General features: G+C 38.8%; 2 non-coding genes across 2 annotated transcripts; both read left to right on the top strand.

The window, feature by feature from the left end:
• Positions 1-7568: 7568 nt before the first annotated feature.
• TRNAN-AUU (transfer RNA asparagine (anticodon AUU)) lies at positions 7569-7642 on the top strand. The gene has a single exon. It is a non-coding gene; the product is annotated as a tRNA-Asn (tRNA).
• Positions 7643-8736: 1094 nt separating this feature from the next.
• On the top strand, positions 8737-8810 carry TRNAN-AUU (transfer RNA asparagine (anticodon AUU)). Its single transcript has one exon. It is a non-coding gene; the product is annotated as a tRNA-Asn (tRNA).
• Positions 8811-20548: the final 11738 nt, after the last annotated feature.

The following is a 20548-nucleotide window of genomic DNA, read 5'->3' as shown; positions in this document are numbered from 1 at the left end:
ATACTAGTATACAATTATGGACGGACTGCCACGGTTAGGTGGTATAAAAAAACCACGGTTAGGTGGTATATATTGTAATACAATTATGGATGGACGGACTGCCTGCCGTGTGCCGACACAGAGGTAGCCACAGCCGTGAACTACCGCACTGTACACTGGTTGATAAAGAGATAGTAGTATACTCGTAACAACTAGTATGACTGACTATGACGGTATAAAGAATGAAAAAAAAACCACGGTTAGGTGGTATATATTATAATACAATTATGGATGGACGGACTGCCTGCCGACTGCCGACACAGAGGTAGCCACAGCCGTGAACTACCGCACTGTACACTGGTTGATAAAGAGATAGTAGTATACTCGTAACAACTAGTATGACACTATGACGGTATAAAGAATGAAAAAAAAACCACGGTTAGGTGGTATATATTATAATAATACAATTATGGATGGACGGACTGCCTGCCGAGTTCCGACACAGAGGTAGCCACAGCCGTGAACTACCGCACTGTACACTGGTTGATAAAGAGATAGTAGTATACTCGTAACAACTAGTATGACTGACTATGACGGTATAAAGAATGAAAAAAAAACCACGGTTAGGTGGTATATATTGTAATACAATTATGGATGGATTGACTGCCTGCCGAGTTCCGACACAGAGGTAGCCACAGCCGTGAACTACCGCACTGTACACTGGTTGATAAAGAGATAGTAGTATACTCGTAACAACTAGTATGACTGACTATGACGGTATAAAGAATGAAAAAAAAACCACGGTTAGGTGGTTTATATTGTAATACAATTATGGATGGACGGACTGCCTGCCGAGTTCCGACACAGAGGTAGCCACAGCCGTGAACTACCGCACTGTACACTGGTTGATAAAGAGATAGTAGTATACTCGTAACAACTAGTATGACTGACTATGACGGTATAAAGAATGAAAAAAAAACCACGGTTAGGTGGTATATATTATAATACAATTATGGATGGACGGACTGCCTGCCGACTGCCGACACAGAGGTAGCCACAGCCGTGAACTACCGCACTGTACACTGGTTGATAAAGAGATAGTAGTATACTCGTAACAACTAGTATGACACTATGACGGTATAAAGAATGAAAAAAAAACCACGGTTAGGTGGTATATATTATAATACAATTATGGATGGACGGACTGCCTGCCGACTGCCGACACAGAGGTAGCCACAGCCGTGAACTACCGCACTGTACACTGGTTGATAAAGAGATAGTAGTATACTCGTAACAACTAGTATGACACTATGACGGTATAAAGAATGAAAAAAAAACCACGGTTAGGTGGTATATATTATAATACAATTATGGATGGACGGACTGCCTGCCGAGTGCCGACACAGAGGTAGCCACAGCCGTGAACTACCGCACTGTACACTGGTTGATAAAGAGATAGTAGTATACTCGTAACAACTAGTATGACTGACTATGACGGTATAAAGAATGAAAAAAAAACCACGGTTAGGTGGTATATATTATAATACAATTATGGATGGACGGACTGCCTGCCGACTGCCGACACAGAGGTAGCCACAGCCGTGAACTACCGCACTGTACACTGGTTGATAAAGAGATAGTAGTATACTCGTAACAACTAGTATGACACTATGACGGTATAAAGAATGAAAAAAAAACCACGGTTAGGTGGTATATATTATAATACAATTATGGATGGACGGACTGCCTGCCGACTGCCGACACAGAGGTAGCCACAGCCGTGAACTACCGCACTGTACACTGGTTGATAAAGAGATAGTAGTATACTCGTAACAACTAGTATGACACTATGACGGTATAAAGAATGAAAAAAAAACCACGGTTAGGTGGTATATATTATAATAATACAATTATGGATGGACGGACTGCCTGCCGACTGCCGACACAGAGGTAGCCACAGCCGTGAACTACCGCACTGTACACTGGTTGATAAAGAGATAGTAGTATACTCGTAACAACTAGTATGACTATGACGACGGTATAAAGAAAGAAAAAAAAATACCACGGTTAGGTGGTATATAATTATACAATTATGGATGGACGGACTGCCTGCCGAGTGCCGACTGCCGACACAGAGGTAGCCACAGCCGTGAACTACCGCACTGTACTGTGTCTGCTGCTAATATAGACTGGTTGATAAAGAGATAGTATACAACAATATACTACTATACTGGTGGTCAGGCACTGGTCACCACTAGTCACACTGGCAGTGGCACTCCTGCAGCAAAAGTGTGCACTGTTTAATTTTAAATTAATATAATATTATGTACTCCTGGCTCCTGCTATAACAACCTGCAGTGCTCCCCAGTCTCCCCCACAATTATTATAAGCTTTTATACATTGATGTGCAGCACACTGGGCTGAGCTGAGTGCACACAGACTGAGTCACACTGTGTGACTGCTGTGTATCGTTTTTTTCAGGCAGAGAACGGATATAGCAGAGAACGGATATATTAAATAAAAGTTAACTTAACAACAACTGCACTGGTCACTGTGGTAAACTCTGTCTGCACAATCTCTCTCTCTCTCTCTCTCTTCTAATCTATTCTAATGGAGAGGACGCCAGCCACGTCCTCTCCCTATCAATCTCAATGCACGTGTGAAAATGGCGGCGACGCGCGGCTCCTTATATAGAATCCGAGTCTCGCGAGAATCCGACAGCGTCATGATGACGTTCGGGCGCGCTCGGGTTAACCGAGCAAGGCGGGAAGATCCGAGTCGCTCGGACCCGTGAAAAAAAAGTGAAGTTCGTGCGGGTTCGGATTCAAAGAAACCGAACCCGCTCATCTCTACTTAGAACACTTCTTGAATTAAGACACAACCTGCAAGAAAAAGTATGCAATATGGGTGAAAAGGCAAATGTCAAAGGTCTGATACAAGTGACCAGCTCCACACCTTGCACCACATAGCGTTATGTTAAACTGGGATATGTTCTTTTTTGGTGTGTGTGTGTGTGTGTGTGTGTGTATGTGTGTGTGTGTGTGGGGGGGGGGGGGGGGTGCCAAAGGAAATTTTTGCCATTGGCTCCTTTGGTCTAGAACCAGCCCTGATCACAAAATATTTTTGTCTGAGCAGACTGGACACTGATCAGCGTTGGCTCATTCTCAGCCCCCCGCCCAGCCTCTGCTGCCAACAGACTGCTATTAGCTAGTTAACCTTCTGCCTTCCCTATCTATGACACAGACTGCTGCTAATGCTACCAGAATGTTCCCAGTGGCTTCACACCAACAGTGAATCCCAGCCGATGATGTAGGGCAGCGTGTGGGGGAGGGGGTCAGTTGCTGTGGCTCCAACATGGTAACCGCCAATGGACTGCAATGCTTTATCGAAAGGGGGGGCGCCAGTCCCTTACTTTGCCAGGGGCGCTTGGACCCCTAGCTACACCTCTGTTGACCCTAACCGATACCCCTAAACTAACCATAATTCCTGCAGTAAAAATCCATGTTTCTATGTATATAGGGGGTCATTCCGAGTTGATCGCTTGCTGCCGTTGTTCGCTGCGTAGCAATCAGTTGAAAAAAAATGGCTAATCTGTGCATGCGCATGCTCCGTAATGTGCATGCGCATCGTACGGGTACAAAGTCCATTGTGGTTTTGCACTAGTTCTAGCGATTATTCCAATCACAGAACAGGCCACAAGGAGATTGACAGAAAGAGGGCGTTTCTGGGTGTCAACTGACCGTTTTCAGGGAGTGCTTGGAAAAATGCAGGCGTGGCAGAAGAAATGCAGACGTGGCTGGGCATTCGCTGGATGGGTGTGTGACATCAAAAGCCGTCCCTCGGTTGTTAGAATCAACGCACACGAAGTGTAACTACAGTGCTGGTCTTATTTTGAAACGATTTTGCAGGCGCTCTGCTACTCAAGTATTCGCACTTCTCCAAAGTGAATATACACTCTCCAGTGGGCAGCGACAATGCGTTTGCATGGCTGCTAAAAACTGCTAGCGAGCAATCAACTCAGAATGACCCCCATAGTGTATTGCAAGAAAATATCTGTAAATCCAATGGTACCGTAAGTGCGGTATATACTCGCACTTCTTTGCGGGGTGAGAACATCTCCCCTAAGTGAAGTCAGCCCTATGAATAGAGTTTGTGTGATCCCTGTGCAGCAGTCACAGAAAGGGTTCATCTCTGCAGTTTATCACTCAAATTACATTGCTGCATTTTTTCTAGAAGTGGATCTGAGAGCTGTTACCCGCAGACCAGCTACAATAATTATCCTGGGTACTCACTAGACCAGTGGTTCTCAAACTGCACCCTGGGGTGCCTCAGGACACTTGCAGGGGTGCCTTGGATTGGTGGTCCAGGACCAATTCAAAATATTTATAGTTAGTGTTATAGGCAAAACCAGTGCTGTTGGCTGGCAATCATAACATATGTGCACAAGCAGAAGCAAATCCTGTCCCCTACCAAAGGGCCAGTGCTAGGGTATTTGGCGCCTCCCTGCAAACTATTAATTTGGGCCCTCTCTCCAATACTTAATAAAGGGACAGTGCGCTCCTTAAAAAAAGAAGGTGTGGTATCACAAGGAAGGGGCATGGCCACACAATAGCACCCCAAATCAAAATACGCCACACAGTAGCACTATCTTATTGTCATTACACCGCATGTAATAATAATAATAATAATAATACCCACAGTCGCAGTGCCCTTTATACACATAACCACCATATCAGTGCAGTTTACACACATAATGCCAACAGTAGCAGTGCCCCTTCTACACATGCCCACGGTGGCAATCCTTTACATGGCAAATATCAACCTGGTTTTGCCATGTAAAGGATTGCCACTTTAAAAACAAACAATCAAACAAACAAAAAAAAAAACAACAGGAAAAAACACAAAATCTCTCACTTTCTGATTCTCACACCCTATTACATTCCTCCCTATATATTTAAATGTTTCTATTACTGTATGTTCCCTCTTCCCTTCTCCAAACTATACACATCAACATTTTTTAGTATTTCCAGGTAAGTTTTGTGATGTAGGCCATGCACAATTTTAGTTGCCCTAATGTATTTACAGCCTTCTGGAGATATGGCTTCTGGAACTGAACACAGGATTCTAAATGTGGCTGTACCAAGGACCTATACAGTGGCATTACAGGTTGAGTATCCCTTATCCAAAATGCTTGGGACCAGAGGAATTTTGGATATCGGATTTTTCTGTATTTTGGAATAATTGCATACCATAACGAGATATTATGGTGATGGGACCTAAATCTAAGCACAGAAGGCATTTATGTTTCATATACACCTTATACACACAGCCTGAAGGTCATTTTAGCCAATATTTTTTATAACTTTGTGCATTAAACAAAGTGTGTGTACATTCACAGAATTCATTTATGTTTCATATACACCTTATACACACAGTCTGAAGTTCATTTAATACAATATTTTTAATAACTTTGAGTATTAAACAAAGTTTGTGTACACTGAGCCATCAAAACACAAAGGTTTCACTATCTCAGTCTCACTCAAAAAAGTCCGTATTTCGGAATATTCCATATTTCGGAATATTTGGATATGGGATACTCAACCTGTATTACTTTTTTCTGCTACTGGTTCTTTAACCTATGCAAACAAGCATCTGACTTGCCTTTCCTATTGCTTTGTTACATTGCTCACCTGAAATAGTAATACTTAGATAGCTTTCCTCTTGCCATTATAATGCCCTTAATATTATAGTTAGCCTTTGCATTTTTGAGACGTGTATGATTTTGCATTTTTTGGCATTAAATGTTGCCATGTTCTTGACCATTCCTCTAGTCCAGGGGCGGAACTGCTCTGGCAGTCAACGGAGTCAGTTGCCGCCGGGCTCCAGCCCTAAAGGGGCTTCCTCCATTGCCCCCCGGCTGTTACGTGCCCTTCCTACTAAATAGACAAAGGCGCTACCAGCAGGGTCTCGCAGTTTGTACATTCCATGCCGTAACACCCTTCTTTCCACCTTCACAATGAAGCTATTGGTACTTTGCAAAAAAAAAATTATTAGCATTGCAACTCAGCAGATCTATGCAGTGTGCAGCCACACACTCCATATATCTGCTCAGCCACAAAGCTGATTATTTCTTCACAAAGTACAAGGTGAGCTCCAAATAGAATTCTCTAGCTTAGATTATACCTTTCTATGCAAGGGTAAATAGTAGAGATGAGCGCCTGAAATTTTTCGGGTTTTGTGTTTTGGTTTTGGGTTCGGTTCCGCGGCCGTGTTTTGGGTTCGAACGCGTTTTGGCAAAACCTCACCGAATTTTTTTTGTCGGATTCGGGTGTGTTTTGGATTCGGGTGTTTTTTTCAAAAAACACTAAAAAACAGCTTAAATCATAGAATTTGGGGGTCATTTTGATCCCAAAGTATTATTAACCTCAAAAACCATAATTTACACTCATTTTCAGTCTATTCTGAATACCTCACACCTCACAATATTATTTTTAGTCCTAAAATTTGCACCGAGGTCGCTGTGTGAGTAAGATAAGCGACCCTAGTGGCCGACACAAACACCGGGCCCATCTAGGAGTGGCACTGCAGTGTCACGCAGGATGTCCCTTCCAAAAAACCCTCCCCAAACAGCACATGACGCAAAGAAAAAAAGAGGCGCAATGAGGTAGCTGTGTGAGTAAGATTAGCGACCCTAGTGGCCGACACAAACACCGGGCCCATCTAGGAGTGGCACTGCAGTGTCACGCAGGATGGCCCTTCCAAAAAACCCTCCCCAAACAGCACATGACGCAAAGAAAAAAAGAGGCGCAATGAGGTAGCTGTGTGAGTAAGATTAGCGACCCTAGTGGCCGACACAAACACCGGGCCCATCTAGGAGTGGCACTGCAGTGTCACGCAGGATGTCCCTTCCAAAAAACCCTCCCCAAACAGCACATGACGCAAAGAAAAAAAGAGGCGCAATGAGGTAGCTGACTGTGTGAGTAAGATTAGCGACCCTAGTGGCCGACACAAACACCGGGCCCATCTAGGAGTGGCACTGCAGTGTCACGCAGGATGTCCCTTCCAAAAAACCCTCCCCAATCAGCACATGATGCAAAGAAAAAGAAAAGAAAAAAGAGGTGCAAGATGGAATTGTCCTTGGGCCCTCCCACCCACCCTTATGTTGTATAAACAAAACAGGACATGCACACTTTAACCAACCCATCATTTCAGTGACAGGGTCTGCCACACGACTGTGACTGATATGACGGGTTGGTTTGGACCCCCCCAAAAAAAGAAGCAATTAATCTCTCCTTGCACAAACTGGCTCTACAGAGGCAAGATGTCCACCTCATCTTCACCCTCCGATATATCACCGTGTACATCCCCCTCCTCACAGATTATCAATTCGTCCCCACTGGCTGCACATGTAAGTGCAAGAGATCCTGAAGCACTCACTCATCATGGGAAAGTACCAATGTGTTTCTTCGTTGGTTGATGGAAGAAACATCTTACAAAAACTCTCCAGATTATTGACTTTTTAAAGTTTTTCTAGGAAACGTTTTAGATGAATGCTTATTAGCCTTTGTCAGTATGGACTTTTGCAAAGTGTCTCTGTGGCGCAATCGGTTAGTGTGTTTGGCTATTAACCAAAATGTTGGTGGTTCAATCCCACCCAGGGACGTAATTAACCTTGTGATCAGATTTTGGTGATATTTAAGGAGACAAGTCAAAATTTCAAACCTCCTCTTATGGTGTAGGGTACATGGCCTTCTCTGATGTAATCAGAGTTAGATTTGATTCAGTGATTTTATAAAAAACAGCTAGGAAGCACAATTTAGCAGTGGGTTGCAGAGAAAAAAAATATGCTGGCAGAAAAATCCAATCGAGTGATTAAACAGCTCTTCATTTTCTGGCTTTATTTTTATGCTAACAAATTTGTTCTCTGAAAAGTGTCCACAAAGCCAAGTCTCTGATTAACACCTTTGTAAGGATGGTTTTTCACCTATTACTAAATTAAACTTGCTTCATTGGAAAGGCAGCAAGATGCATCCTCATTTCAATGTCTACTGAAATAATACAAGTTGACACCAGGAAACATTAACGCCACTGCATCCTTGCTGCTTTCTCATGTGGAAGTCTGTTTAATGTGAAAACAAGGTGATATCTAATTAGCACACAGGTAAGGAATTAAGAAAATCTTTATTTAAGGGTGAAGATGTTTCTCACAAAAATGTTGACCCAATGCAACATTGAAATTCAAGCTGGAAAGATGATTTTAATATATCACTTGTACATTTTGTATTGCTCTTCTGGTGACAATGTAGTTTGTTTTTGTCAATTACCATTTTAATAATAGGGTAAAGAAAATTAAGTGGATTTTTGAAAGAAAACAATACTGTCAATATACTATTAAAACAAATTAAAATGGTAAAAGTTATTGTACTTTAAGTAAAAATAAAAGAGACAAAATATCAATCCCAGTTTTGGATTACTTTAATTAACAAAAAAAATGCATATAGCAGAGGATAGTTTCAATCTGCCTACCTCTGGGTTATGGGCCCAGCATGCTTCCATTGCAGTACTCTGCTGCACATGTAAGTGCAAGAGATCCTGAAGCACTCACTCATCATGGGAAAGTACCAATGTGTTTCTTCGTTGGTTGATGGAAGAAACATCTTACAAAAACTCTCCAGATTATTGACTTTTTAAAGTTTTTCTAGGAAACGTTTTAGATGAATGCTTATTAGCCTTTGTCAGTATGGACTTTTGCAAAGTGTCTCTGTGGCGCAATCGGTTAGTGTGTTTGGCTATTAACCAAAATGTTGGTGGTTCAATCCCACCCAGGGACGTAATTAACCTTGTGATCAGATTTTGGTGATATTTAAGGAGACAAGTCAAAATTTCAAACCTCCTCTTATGGTGTAGGGTACATGGCCTTCTCTGATGTAATCAGAGTTAGATTTGATTCAGTGATTTTATAAAAAACAGCTAGGAAGCACAATTTAGCAGTGGGTTGCAGAGAAAAAAAATATGCTGGCAGAAAAATCCAATCGAGTGATTAAACAGCTCTTCATTTTCTGGCTTTATTTTTATGCTAACAAATTTGTTCTCTGAAAAGTGTCCACAAAGCCAAGTCTCTGATTAACACCTTTGTAAGGATGGTTTTTCACCTATTACTAAATTAAACTTGCTTCATTGGAAAGGCAGCAAGATGCATCCTCATTTCAATGTCTACTGAAATAATACAAGTTGACACCAGGAAACATTAACGCCACTGCATCCTTGCTGCTTTCTCATGTGGAAGTCTGTTTAATGTGAAAACAAGGTGATATCTAATTAGCACACAGGTAAGGAATTAAGAAAATCTTTATTTAAGGGTGAAGATGTTTCTCACAAAAATGTTGACCCAATGCAACATTGAAATTCAAGCTGGAAAGATGATTTTAATATATCACTTGTACATTTTGTATTGCTCTTCTGGTGACAATGTAGTTTGTTTTTGTCAATTACCATTTTAATAATAGGGTAAAGAAAATGAAGTGGATTTTTGAAAGAAAACAATACTGTCAATATACTATTAAAACAAATTAAAATGGTAAAAGTTATTGTACTTTAAGTAAAAATAAAAGAGACAAAATATCAATCCCAGTTTTGGATTACTTTAATTAACAAAAAAAAAATGCATATAGCAGAGGATAGTTTCAATCTGCCTACCTCTCGGTTATGAGCCCAGCATGCTTCCATTGCAGTACTCTGCTGCACATGTAAGTTCAAGAGATCCTGAAGCACTCACTCATCATGGGAAAGTACCAATGTGTTTCTTCGTTGGTTGATGGAAGAAACATCTTACAAAAACTCTCCAGATTATTGACTTTTTAAAGTTTTTCTAGGAAACGTTTTAGATGAATGCTTATTAGCCTTTGTCAGTATGGACTTTTTGCAAAGTGTCTCTGTGGCGCAATCAGTTAGTGTGTACGGCTATTAACCAAAAGGTTGGTGGTTCAATCCCACCCAGGGACCTAATTGACCTTGTTATCAGATTTTGGTGATCTTTAAGTAGACAAGTCAAAATTTCAAACCCCCTGTTATGGTGTAGGGTACCTGGCCTTCTCTGATGTAATCAGAGTTAGATTTGATTCAGTGATTTTATAAAAACAGCTAGGAAGCACAATTTAGCAGTGGGTTGCAGAGAAAAAAAATATGCTGGCAGAAAAATCCAATTGAGTGATTAAACAGCTCTTTATTTTCTGGCTTTATTTTTATGCTAACAAATTTGTTCTCTGAAAAGTGTCCACAAAGCCAAGTCTCTGATTAACACCTTTGTAAGGATGGTTTTTCACCTATTACTAAATTAAACTTGCTTCATTGGAAAGGCAGCAAGATGCATCCTCATTTCAATGTCTACTGAAATAATACAGGTTGACACCAGGAAACATTAACGCCACTGCATCCTTGCTGCTTTCTCATGTGGAAGTCTGTTTAATGTGAAAACAAGGTGATATCTAATTAGCACACAGGTAAGGAATTAAGAAAATCTTTATTTAAGGGTGAAGATGTTTCTCACAAAATCGTTGCCCCAATGCATCATTGAAATTCAAGCTGGAAAGATGATTTTAATATATCACTTGTACATTTTGTATTGCTCTTCTGGTGACAATGTAGTTTGTTTTTGTCAATTACCATTTTAATAATAGGGTAAAGAAAATTAAGTGGATTTTTGAAAGAAAACAATACTGTCAATATACTATTAAAACAAATTAAAATGGTAAAAGTTATTGTACTTTAAGTAAAAATAAAAGAGCCAAAATATCAATCCCAGTTTTGGATTACTTTAATTAACAAACAAAAAAATGCATATAGCAGAGGATAGTTTCAATCTGCCTACCTCTGGGTAATGGGCCCAGCATGCTTCCATTGCTGTACTCTGCTGCACATGTAAGTGCAAGAGATCCTGAAGCACTCACTCATCATGGGAAAGTACCAATGTGTTTCTTCGTTGGTTGATAGAAGAAACATCTTACAAAAACTCTCCAGATTATTGACTTTTTAAAGTTTTTCTAGGAAACGTTTTAGATGAATGCTTATTAGCATTTGTCAGTATGTAGTTTTGCAAAGTGTCTCTGTGGCGCAATCAGTTAGTGTGTACGGCTATTAACCAAAAGGTTGGTGGTTCAATCCCACCCAGGGACGTAATTGACCTTGTTATCAGATTTTGGTGATCTTTAAGTAGACAAGTCAAATTTCATACCCCCTGTTATGGTGTAGGGTACCTGGCCTTCTCTGATGTAATCAGAGTTAGATTTGATTCAGTGATTTTATAAAAACATCTAGGAAGCACAATTTAGCAGTGGGTTGCAGAGAAAAAGAAATATGCTGGCAAAAAAATCAAATTGCGTGATTAAACAGCTCTTCATTTTCTGGCTTTATTTTTATGCTAACAAATTTGTTCTCTGAAAAGTGTCCACAAAGCCAAGTCTCTGATTAACACCTTTGTAGGGATGGTTTTTCACCTATTACTAAATTAAACTTGCTTCATTGGAAAGGCAGCAAGATGTATCCTCATTTCAATGTCTACTGAAATAATACAGGTTGACACCAGGAAACATTAACGCCACTGCATCCTTGCTGCTTTCTCATGTGGAAGTCTGTTTAATGTGAAAACAAGGTGATATCTAATTAGCACACAGGTAAGGAATTAAGAAAATCTTTATTTAAGGGTGAAGATGTTTCTCACAAAATTGTTGACCCAATGCATCGTTGAAATTCAAGCTGGAAAGATGATTTTAATATATCACTTGTACATTTTGTATTGCTCTTCTGGTGACAATGTAGTTTGTTTTTGTCAATTACCATTTTAATAATAGGGTAAAGAAAATGAAGTGGATTTTTGAAAGAAAACAATACTGTCAATATACTATTAAAACAAATTAAAATGGTAAAAGTTATTGTACTTTAAGTAAAAATAAAAGAGACAAAATATCAATCCCAGTTTTGGATTACTTTAATTAACAAAAAAAAAATGCATATAGCAGAGGATAGTTTCAATCTGCCTACCTCTGGGTTATGGGCCCAGCATGCTTCCATTGCAGTACTCTGCTGCACATGTAAGTTCAAGAGATCCTGAAGCACTCACTCATCATGGGAAAGTACCAATGTGTTTCTTCGTTGGTTGATGGAAGAAACATCTTACAAAAACTCTCCAGATTATTGACTTTTTAAAGTTTTTCTAGGAAACGTTTTAGATGAATGCTTATTAGCCTTTGTCAGTATGGACTTTCGCAAAGTGTCTCTGTGGCGCAATCAGTTAGTATGTACGGCTATTAACCATAAGGTTGGTGGTTCAATCCCATCCAGGGACCTAATTGACCTTGTTATCAGATTTTGGTGATCTTTAAGTAGACAAGTCAAAATTTCAAACCCCCTGTTATGGTGTAGGGTACCTGGCCTTCTCTGATGTAATCAGAGTTAGATTTGATTCAGTGATTTTATAAAAACAGCTAGGAAGCACAATTTAGCAGTGGGTTGCAGAGAAAAAAAATATGCTGGCAGAAAAATCCAATTGAGTGATTAAACAGCTCTTCATTTTCTGGCTTTATTTTTATGCTAACAAATTTGTTCTCTGAAAAGTGTCCACAAAGCCAAGTCTCTGATTAACACCTTTGTAAGGATGGTTTTTCACCTATTACTAAATTAAACTTGCTTCATTGGAAAGGCAGCAAGATGCATCCTCATTTCAATGTCTACTAAAATAATACAAGTTGACACCAGGAAACATTAACGAAACTGCATCCTTGCTGCTTTCTCATGTGGAAGTCTGTTTTATATGAAAACAAGGTGATATCTAATTAGCACACAGGTAAGGAATTAAGAAAATCTTTATTTAAGGGTGAAGATGTTTCTCACAAAATCGTTGCCACAATGCATCATTGAAATTCAAGCTGGAAATATGATTTTAATATATCACTTGTACATTTTGTATTGCTCTTCTGGTGACAATGTAGTTTGTTTTTGTCAATTACCATTTTAATAATAGGGTAAAGAAAATTAAGTGGATTTTTGAAAGAAAACAATACTGTCAATATACTATTAAAACAAATTAAAATGGTAAAAGTTATTGTACTTTAAGTAAAAATAAAAGAGCCAAAATATCAATCCCAGTTTTGGATTACTTTAATTAACAAACAAAAAAATGCATATAGCAGAGGATAGTTTCAACCTGCCTACCTGTGGGTTATGGGCCCAGCATGCTTCCATTGCTGTACTCTGCTGCACATGTAAGTGCAAGAGATCCTGAAGCACTCACTCATCATGGGAAAGTACCAATGTGTTTCTTCGTTGGTTGATAGAAGAAACATCTTACAAAAACTCTCCAGATTATTGACTTTTTTAAGTTTTTCTAGGAAACGTTTTAGATGAATGCTTATTAGCATTTGTCAGTATGTACTTTTGCAAAGTGTCTCTGTGGCGCAATCAGTTAGTATGTACGGCTATTAACCAAAAGGTTGGTGGTTCAATCCCACCCAGGGACGTAATTGACCTTGTTATCAGATTTTGGTGATCTTTAAGTAGACAAGTCAAATTTCATACCCCCTGTTATGGTGTAGGGTACCTGGCCTTCTCTGATGTAATCAGAGTTAGATTTGATTCAGTGATTTTATAAAAACATCTAGGAAGCACAATTTAGCAGTGGGTTGCAGAGAAAAAGAAATATGCTGGCAAAAAAATCAAATTGCGTGATTAAACAGCTCTTCATTTTCTGGCTTTATTTTTATGCTAACAAATTTGTTCTCTGAAAAGTGTCCACAAAGCCAAGTCTCTGATTAACACCTTTGTAGGGATGGTTTTTCACCTATTACTAAATTAAACTTGCTTCATTGGAAAGGCAGCAAGATGTATCCTCATTTCAATGTCTACTGAAATAATACAGGTTGACACCAGGAAACATTAACGCCACTGCATCCTTGCTGCTTTCTCATGTGGAAGTCTGTTTAATGTGAAAACAAGGTGATATCTAATTAGCACACAGGTAAGGAATTAAGAAAATCTTTATTTAAGGGTGAAGATGTTTCTCACAAAATTGTTGACCCAATGCAACATTGAAATTCAAGCTGGAAAGATGATTTTAATATATCACTTGTACATTTTGTATTGCTCTTCTGGTGACAATGTAGTTTGTTTTTGTCAATTACCATTTTAATAATAGGGTAAAGAAAATGAAGTGGATTTTTGAAAGAAAACAATACTGTCAATATACTATTAAAACAAATTAAAATGGTAAAAGTTATTGTACTTTAAGTAAAAATAAAAGAGACAAAATATCAATCCCAGTTTTGGATTACTTTAATTAACAAAAAAAAAATGCATATAGCAGAGGATAGTTTCAATCTGCCTACCTCTCGGTTATGAGCCCAGCATGCTTCCATTGCAGTACTCTGCTGCACATGTAAGTTCAAGAGATCCTGAAGCACTCACTCATCATGGGAAAGTACCAATGTGTTTCTTCGTTGGTTGATGGAAGAAACATCTTACAAAAACTCTCCAGATTATTGACTTTTTAAAGTTTTTCTAGGAAACGTTTTAGATGAATGCTTATTAGCCTTTGTCAGTATGGACTTTTTGCAAAGTGTCTCTGTGGCGCAATCAGTTAGTGTGTACGGCTATTAACCAAAAGGTTGGTGGTTCAATCCCACCCAGGGACCTAATTGACCTTGTTATCAGATTTTGGTGATCTTTAAGTAGACAAGTCAAAATTTCAAACCCCCTGTTATGGTGTAGGGTACCTGGCCTTCTCTGATGTAATCAGAGTTAGATTTGATTCAGTGATTTTATAAAAACAGCTAGGAAGCACAATTTAGCAGTGGGTTGCAGAGAAAAAAAATATGCTGGCAGAAAAATCCAATTGAGTGATTAAACAGCTCTTTATTTTCTGGCTTTATCTTTATGCTAACAAATTTGTTCTCTGAAAAGTGTCCACAAAGCCAAGTCTCTGATTAACACCTTTGTAAGGATGGTTTTTCACCTATTACTAAATTAAACTTGCTTCATTGGAAAGGCAGCAAGATGCATCCTCATTTCAATGTCTACTGAAATAATACAGGTTGACACCAGGTAACATTAGCGCCACTGCATCCTTGCTGCTTTCTCATGTGGAAGTCTGTTTAATGTGAAAACAAGGTGATATCTAATTAGCACACAGGTAAGGAATTAAGAAAATCTTTATTTAAGGGTGAAGATGTTTCTCACAAAATCGTTGCCCCAATGCATCATTGAAATTCAAGCTGGAAAGATGATTTTAATATATCACTTGTACATTTTGTATTGCTCTTCTGGTGACAATGTAGTTTGTTTTTGTCAATTACCATTTTAATAATAGGGTAAAGAAAATTAAGTGGATTTTTGAAAGAAAACAATACTGTCAATATACTATTAAAACAAATTAAAATGGTAAAAGTTATTGTACTTTAAGTAAAAATAAAAGAGCCAAAATATCAATCCCAGTTTTGGATTACTTTAATTAACAAACAAAAAAATGCATATAGCAGAGGATAGTTTCAATCTGCCTACCTCTGGGTTATGGGCCCAGCATGCTTCCATTGCTGTACTCTGCTGCACATGTAAGTGCAAGAGATCCTGAAGCACTCACTCATCATGGGAAAGTACCAATGTGTTTCTTCGTTGGTTGATAGAAGAAACATCTTACAAAAACTCTCCAGATTATTGACTTTTTAAAGTTTTTCTAGGAAACGTTTTAGATGAATGCTTATTAGCATTTGTCAGTATGTAGTTTTGCAAAGTGTCTCTGTGGCGCAATCAGTTAGTGTGTACGGCTATTAACCAAAAGGTTGGTGGTTCAATCCCACCCAGGGACGTAATTGACCTTGTTATCAGATTTTGGTGATCTTTAAGTAGACAAGTCAAATTTCATACCCCCTGTTATGGTGTAGGGTACCTGGCCTTCTCTGATGTAATCAGAGTTAGATTTGATTCAGTGATTTTATAAAAACATCTAGGAAGCACAATTTAGCAGTGGGTTGCAGAGAAAAAGAAATATGCTGGCAAAAAAATCAAATTGCGTGATTAAACAGCTCTTCATTTTCTGGCTTTATTTTTATGCTAACAAATTTGTTCTCTGAAAAGTGTCCACAAAGCCAAGTCTCTGATTAACACCTTTGTAGGGATGGTTTTTCACCTATTACTAAATTAAACTTGCTTCATTGGAAAGGCAGCAAGATGTATCCTCATTTCAATGTCTACTGAAATAATACAGGTTGACACCAGGAAACATTAACGCCACTGCATCCTTGCTGCTTTCTCATGTGGAAGTCTGTTTAATGTGAAAACAAGGTGATATCTAATTAGCACACAGGTAAGGAATTAAGAAAATCTTTATTTAAGGGTGAAGATGTTTCTCACAAAATTGTTGACCCAATGCATCATTGAAATTCAAGCTGGAAAGATGATTTTAATATATCACTTGTACATTTTGTATTGCTCTTCTGGTGACAATGTAGTTTGTTTTTGTCAATTACCATTTTAATAATAGGGTAAAGAAAATGAAGTGGATTTTTGAAAGAAAACAATACTGTCAATATACTATTAAAACAAATTAAAATGGTAAAAGTTATTGTACTTTAAGTAAAAATAAAAGAGCCAAAATATCAATCCCAGTTTTGGATTACTTTAATTAACAAAAAAAAATGCATATAGCAGAGGATAGTTTCAATCTGCCTACCTCTGGGTTATGGGCCCAGCATGCTTCCATTGCAGTACTCTGCTGCACATGTAAGTTCAAGAGATCCTGAAGCACTCACTCATCATGGGAAAGTACCAATGTGTTTCTTCGTTGGTTGATGGAAGAAACATCTTACAAAAACTCTCCAGATTATTGACTTTTTAAAGTTTTTCTAGGAAACGTTTTAGATGAATGCTTATTAGCCTTTGTCAGTATGGACTTTTGCAAAGTGTCTCTGTGGCGCAATCAGTTAGTATGTGCGGCTATTAACCAAAAGGTTGGTGGTTCAATCCCACCCAGGGACCTAATTGACCTTGTTATCAGATTTTGGTGATCTTTAAGTAGACAAGTCAAAATTTCAAACCCCCTGTTATGGTGTAGGGTACCTGGCCTTCTCTGATGTAATCAGAGTTAGATTTGATTCAGTGATTTTATAAAAACAGCTAGCTGAATTTTCCAATGCGTAGCTCTTTGCAAAAGAGAGATATTGGCAAGGAAAAGCTGTCTTGTACCTTTGCATTTTTCTCCCAAACGAAGGACACTAGAAAGAAAATTTTAGAGCCTCCTGTTAGGCCATCATCTACACGACATAGTCCTGAATTTTCCAATGCGCAGCTCTTTGCAAAAGAGAGATATTGGCAAGGAAAAGCTGTCTTGTACCTTTGCATTTTTCTCCCAAACGAAGGACACTAGAAAGAAAATTTTAAAGCCTCCTGTTAGGCCATCATCTACACGACATAGTCCTGAATTTTCCAATGCGCAGCTCTTTGCAAAAAAGAGAGATATTGGCAAGGAAAAGCTGTATTGTACCTTTGCATTTTTCTCCCAAACGAAGGTCACTAGAAAGAAAATTTTAAAGCCTCCTGTTAGGCCATCATCTACACGACATAGCCCTGAATTTTCCAATGCGCAGCTCTTTGCAAAAGAGAGATATTGGCAAGGAAAAGCTGTCTTGTACCTTTGCATTTTTCTCCCAAACGAAGGACACTAGAAAGAAAATTTTAAAGCCTCCTGTTAGGCCATCATCTACACGACATAGCCCTGAATTTTCCAATGCGTAGCTCTTTGCAAAAGAGAGATATTGGCAAGGAAAAGCTGTCTTGTACCTTTGCATTTTTCTCCCAAACGAAGGACACTAGAAAGATAATTTTAAAGCCTCCTGTTAGGCCATCATCTACACGACATAGCCCTGAATTTTCCAATGCGCAGCTCTTTGCAAAAGAGAGATACTGGCAAGGAAAAGCTGTCTTGTACCTTTGCATTTTTCTCCCAAACTAAGGACACTAGAAAGAAAATTTTAAAGCCTCCTGTTAGGCCATCATCTACACGACATAGCCCTGAATTTTCCAATGCGCAGCTCTTTGCAAAAGAGAGATATTGGCAAGGAAAAGCTGTCTTGTACCTTTGCATGTTTCTCCCAAACGAAGGTCACTAAAAAGAAAATTTTAAAGCCTCCTGTTAGGCCATCATCTACACGACATAGCCCTGAATTTTCCAAAGCGTAGCTCTTTGCAAAAGAGAGATATTGGCAAGGAAAAGCTGTCTTGTACCTTTGCATTTTTCTTCCAAACGAAGGACACTAGAAAGATAATTTTAAAGCCTCCTGTTAGGCCATCATCTACACGACATAGCCCTGAATTTTCCAATGCGTAGCTCTTTGCAAAAGAGAGATATTGGCAAGGAAAAGCTGTCTTGTACCTTTGCATTTTTCTTCCAAACGAAGGACACTAGAAAGATAATTTTAAAGCCTCCTGTTAGGCCATCATCTACACGACATAGCCCTTAATTTTCCAATGTGTAGCTCTTTGCAAAAGAGAGATATTGGCAAGGAAAAACTGTCTTGTACCTTTGCATTTTTCTCCCAAACGAAAGACACTAGAAAGAAAATTGTAAAGCCTCCTGTTAGGCCATCATCTACACGACATAGCCCTGAATTTTCCAATGCGCAGCTCTTTGCAAAAGAGAGATATTGGCAAGGAAAAGCTGTCTTGTACCTTTGCATTTTTCTCCCAAACGAAGGACACTAGAAAGAAAATTTTAAAGCATCCTGTTAGGTCATCATCTACACGACATAGTCCTGAATTTTCCAATGCGCAGCTCTTTGCAAAAGAGAGATATTGGCAAGGAAAAGCTGTCTTGTACCTTTGCATTTTTCTCCCAAACGAAGGTCACTAGAAAGAAAATTTTAAAGCCTCCTGTTAGGCCATCATCTACACGACATAGCCCTGAATGTTCCAATGCGTAGCTCTTTGCAAAAGAGAGATATTGGCAAGGAAAAGCTGTCTTGTACCTTTGCATTTTTCTCCCAAACGAAGGACACTAGAAAGAAAATTTTAAAGCCACCTGTTAGGCCATCATCTACACGACATAGACCTGAATTTTCCAATGCGTAGCTCTTTGCAAAAGAGAGATATTGGCAAGGAAAAGCTGTCTTGTACCTTTGCATTTTTCTCCCAAACGAAGGACACTAGAATGAAAATTTTAAAGCCTCCTGTTAGTTCTTCATCTACACGGTATAGCCCTGAATTTTCCAATGCGTAGCTCTTTGCAAAAGAGAGATATTGGCAAGGAAAAGCTGTCTTGTACCTTTGCATTTTTCTCCCAAACGAAGGACACTAGAATGAAAATTTTAAAACCTCCTGTTAGTGCTTCATCTACACGGTATAGCCCTGAATTTTCCAATGCGTAGCTCTAAAAATCCAATTGAGTGATTAAACAGCTCTTCATTTCTGGCTTTATTTTTATGCTAACAAATTTGTTCTCTGAAAAGTGTCCACAAAGCCAAGTCTCTGATTAACACCTTTGTAGGGATGGTTTTTCACCTATTACTAAATTAAACTTGCTTCATTGGAAAGGCAGCAAGATGCATCCTCATTTCAATGTCTACTGAAATAATGCAAGTTGACACCAGGAAACATTAATGCCACTGCATCCTTGCTGCTTTCTCATGTGGAAGTCTGTTTAATGTGAAAACAAGGTGATATCTAATTAGCACACAGGTAAGGAATTAAGAAAATCTTTATTTAAGGGTGAAGATGTTTCTCACAAAATCGTTGCCCCAATGCATCATTGAAATTCAAGCTGGAAATATGATTTTAATATATCACTTGTACATTTTGTATTGCTCTTCTGGTGACAATGTAGTTTGTTTTTGTCAATTACCATTTTAATAATAGGGTAAAGAAAATAATTGAGGTGCAATTTAGTAATAGGTGAAAAACCATCCTTAAAAAGGTGTTAATCAGAGACTTGGCTTTGTGGACACTTTTCAGAGAACAAATTTGTTAGCATAAAAATAAAGCCAGAAAATGAAGAGCTGTTTAATCACTCAATTGGATTTTTCTGCCAGCATATTTTTTTTCTCTGCAACCCACTGCTAAATTGTGCTTCCTAGCTGTTTTTATAAAATCACTGAATCAAATCTAACTCTGATTACATCAGAGAAGGCCAGGTACCCTACACCATAACAGGGGGTTTGAAATTTTGACTTGTCTACTTAAAGATCACCAAAATCTGATAACAAGGTCAATTACGTCCCTGGGTGGGATTGAACCACCAACCTTTTGGTTAATAGCCGTACATACTAACTGATTGCGCCACAGAGACACTTTGCAAAAGTACATACTGACAAATGCTAATAAGCATTCATCTAAAACGTTTCCTAGAAAAACTTAAAAAAGTCAATAATCTGGAGAGTTTTTGTAAGATGTTTCTTCCATCAACCAACGAAGAAACACATTGGTACATTCCCATGATGAGTGAGTGCTTCAGGATCTCTTGCACTTACATGTGCAGCAGAGCACTGCAATGGAAGCATGCTGGGCCCATAACCCAGAGGTAGGCAGATTGAAACTA

The sequence above is a fragment of the Pseudophryne corroboree genome, unplaced genomic scaffold (assembly GCF_028390025.1).
Source record: "Pseudophryne corroboree isolate aPseCor3 unplaced genomic scaffold, aPseCor3.hap2 scaffold_611, whole genome shotgun sequence".
Lineage (NCBI taxonomy): Eukaryota > Metazoa > Chordata > Amphibia > Anura > Myobatrachidae > Pseudophryne > Pseudophryne corroboree.
This window is presented reverse-complemented; position numbering and strand designations above follow the sequence as displayed.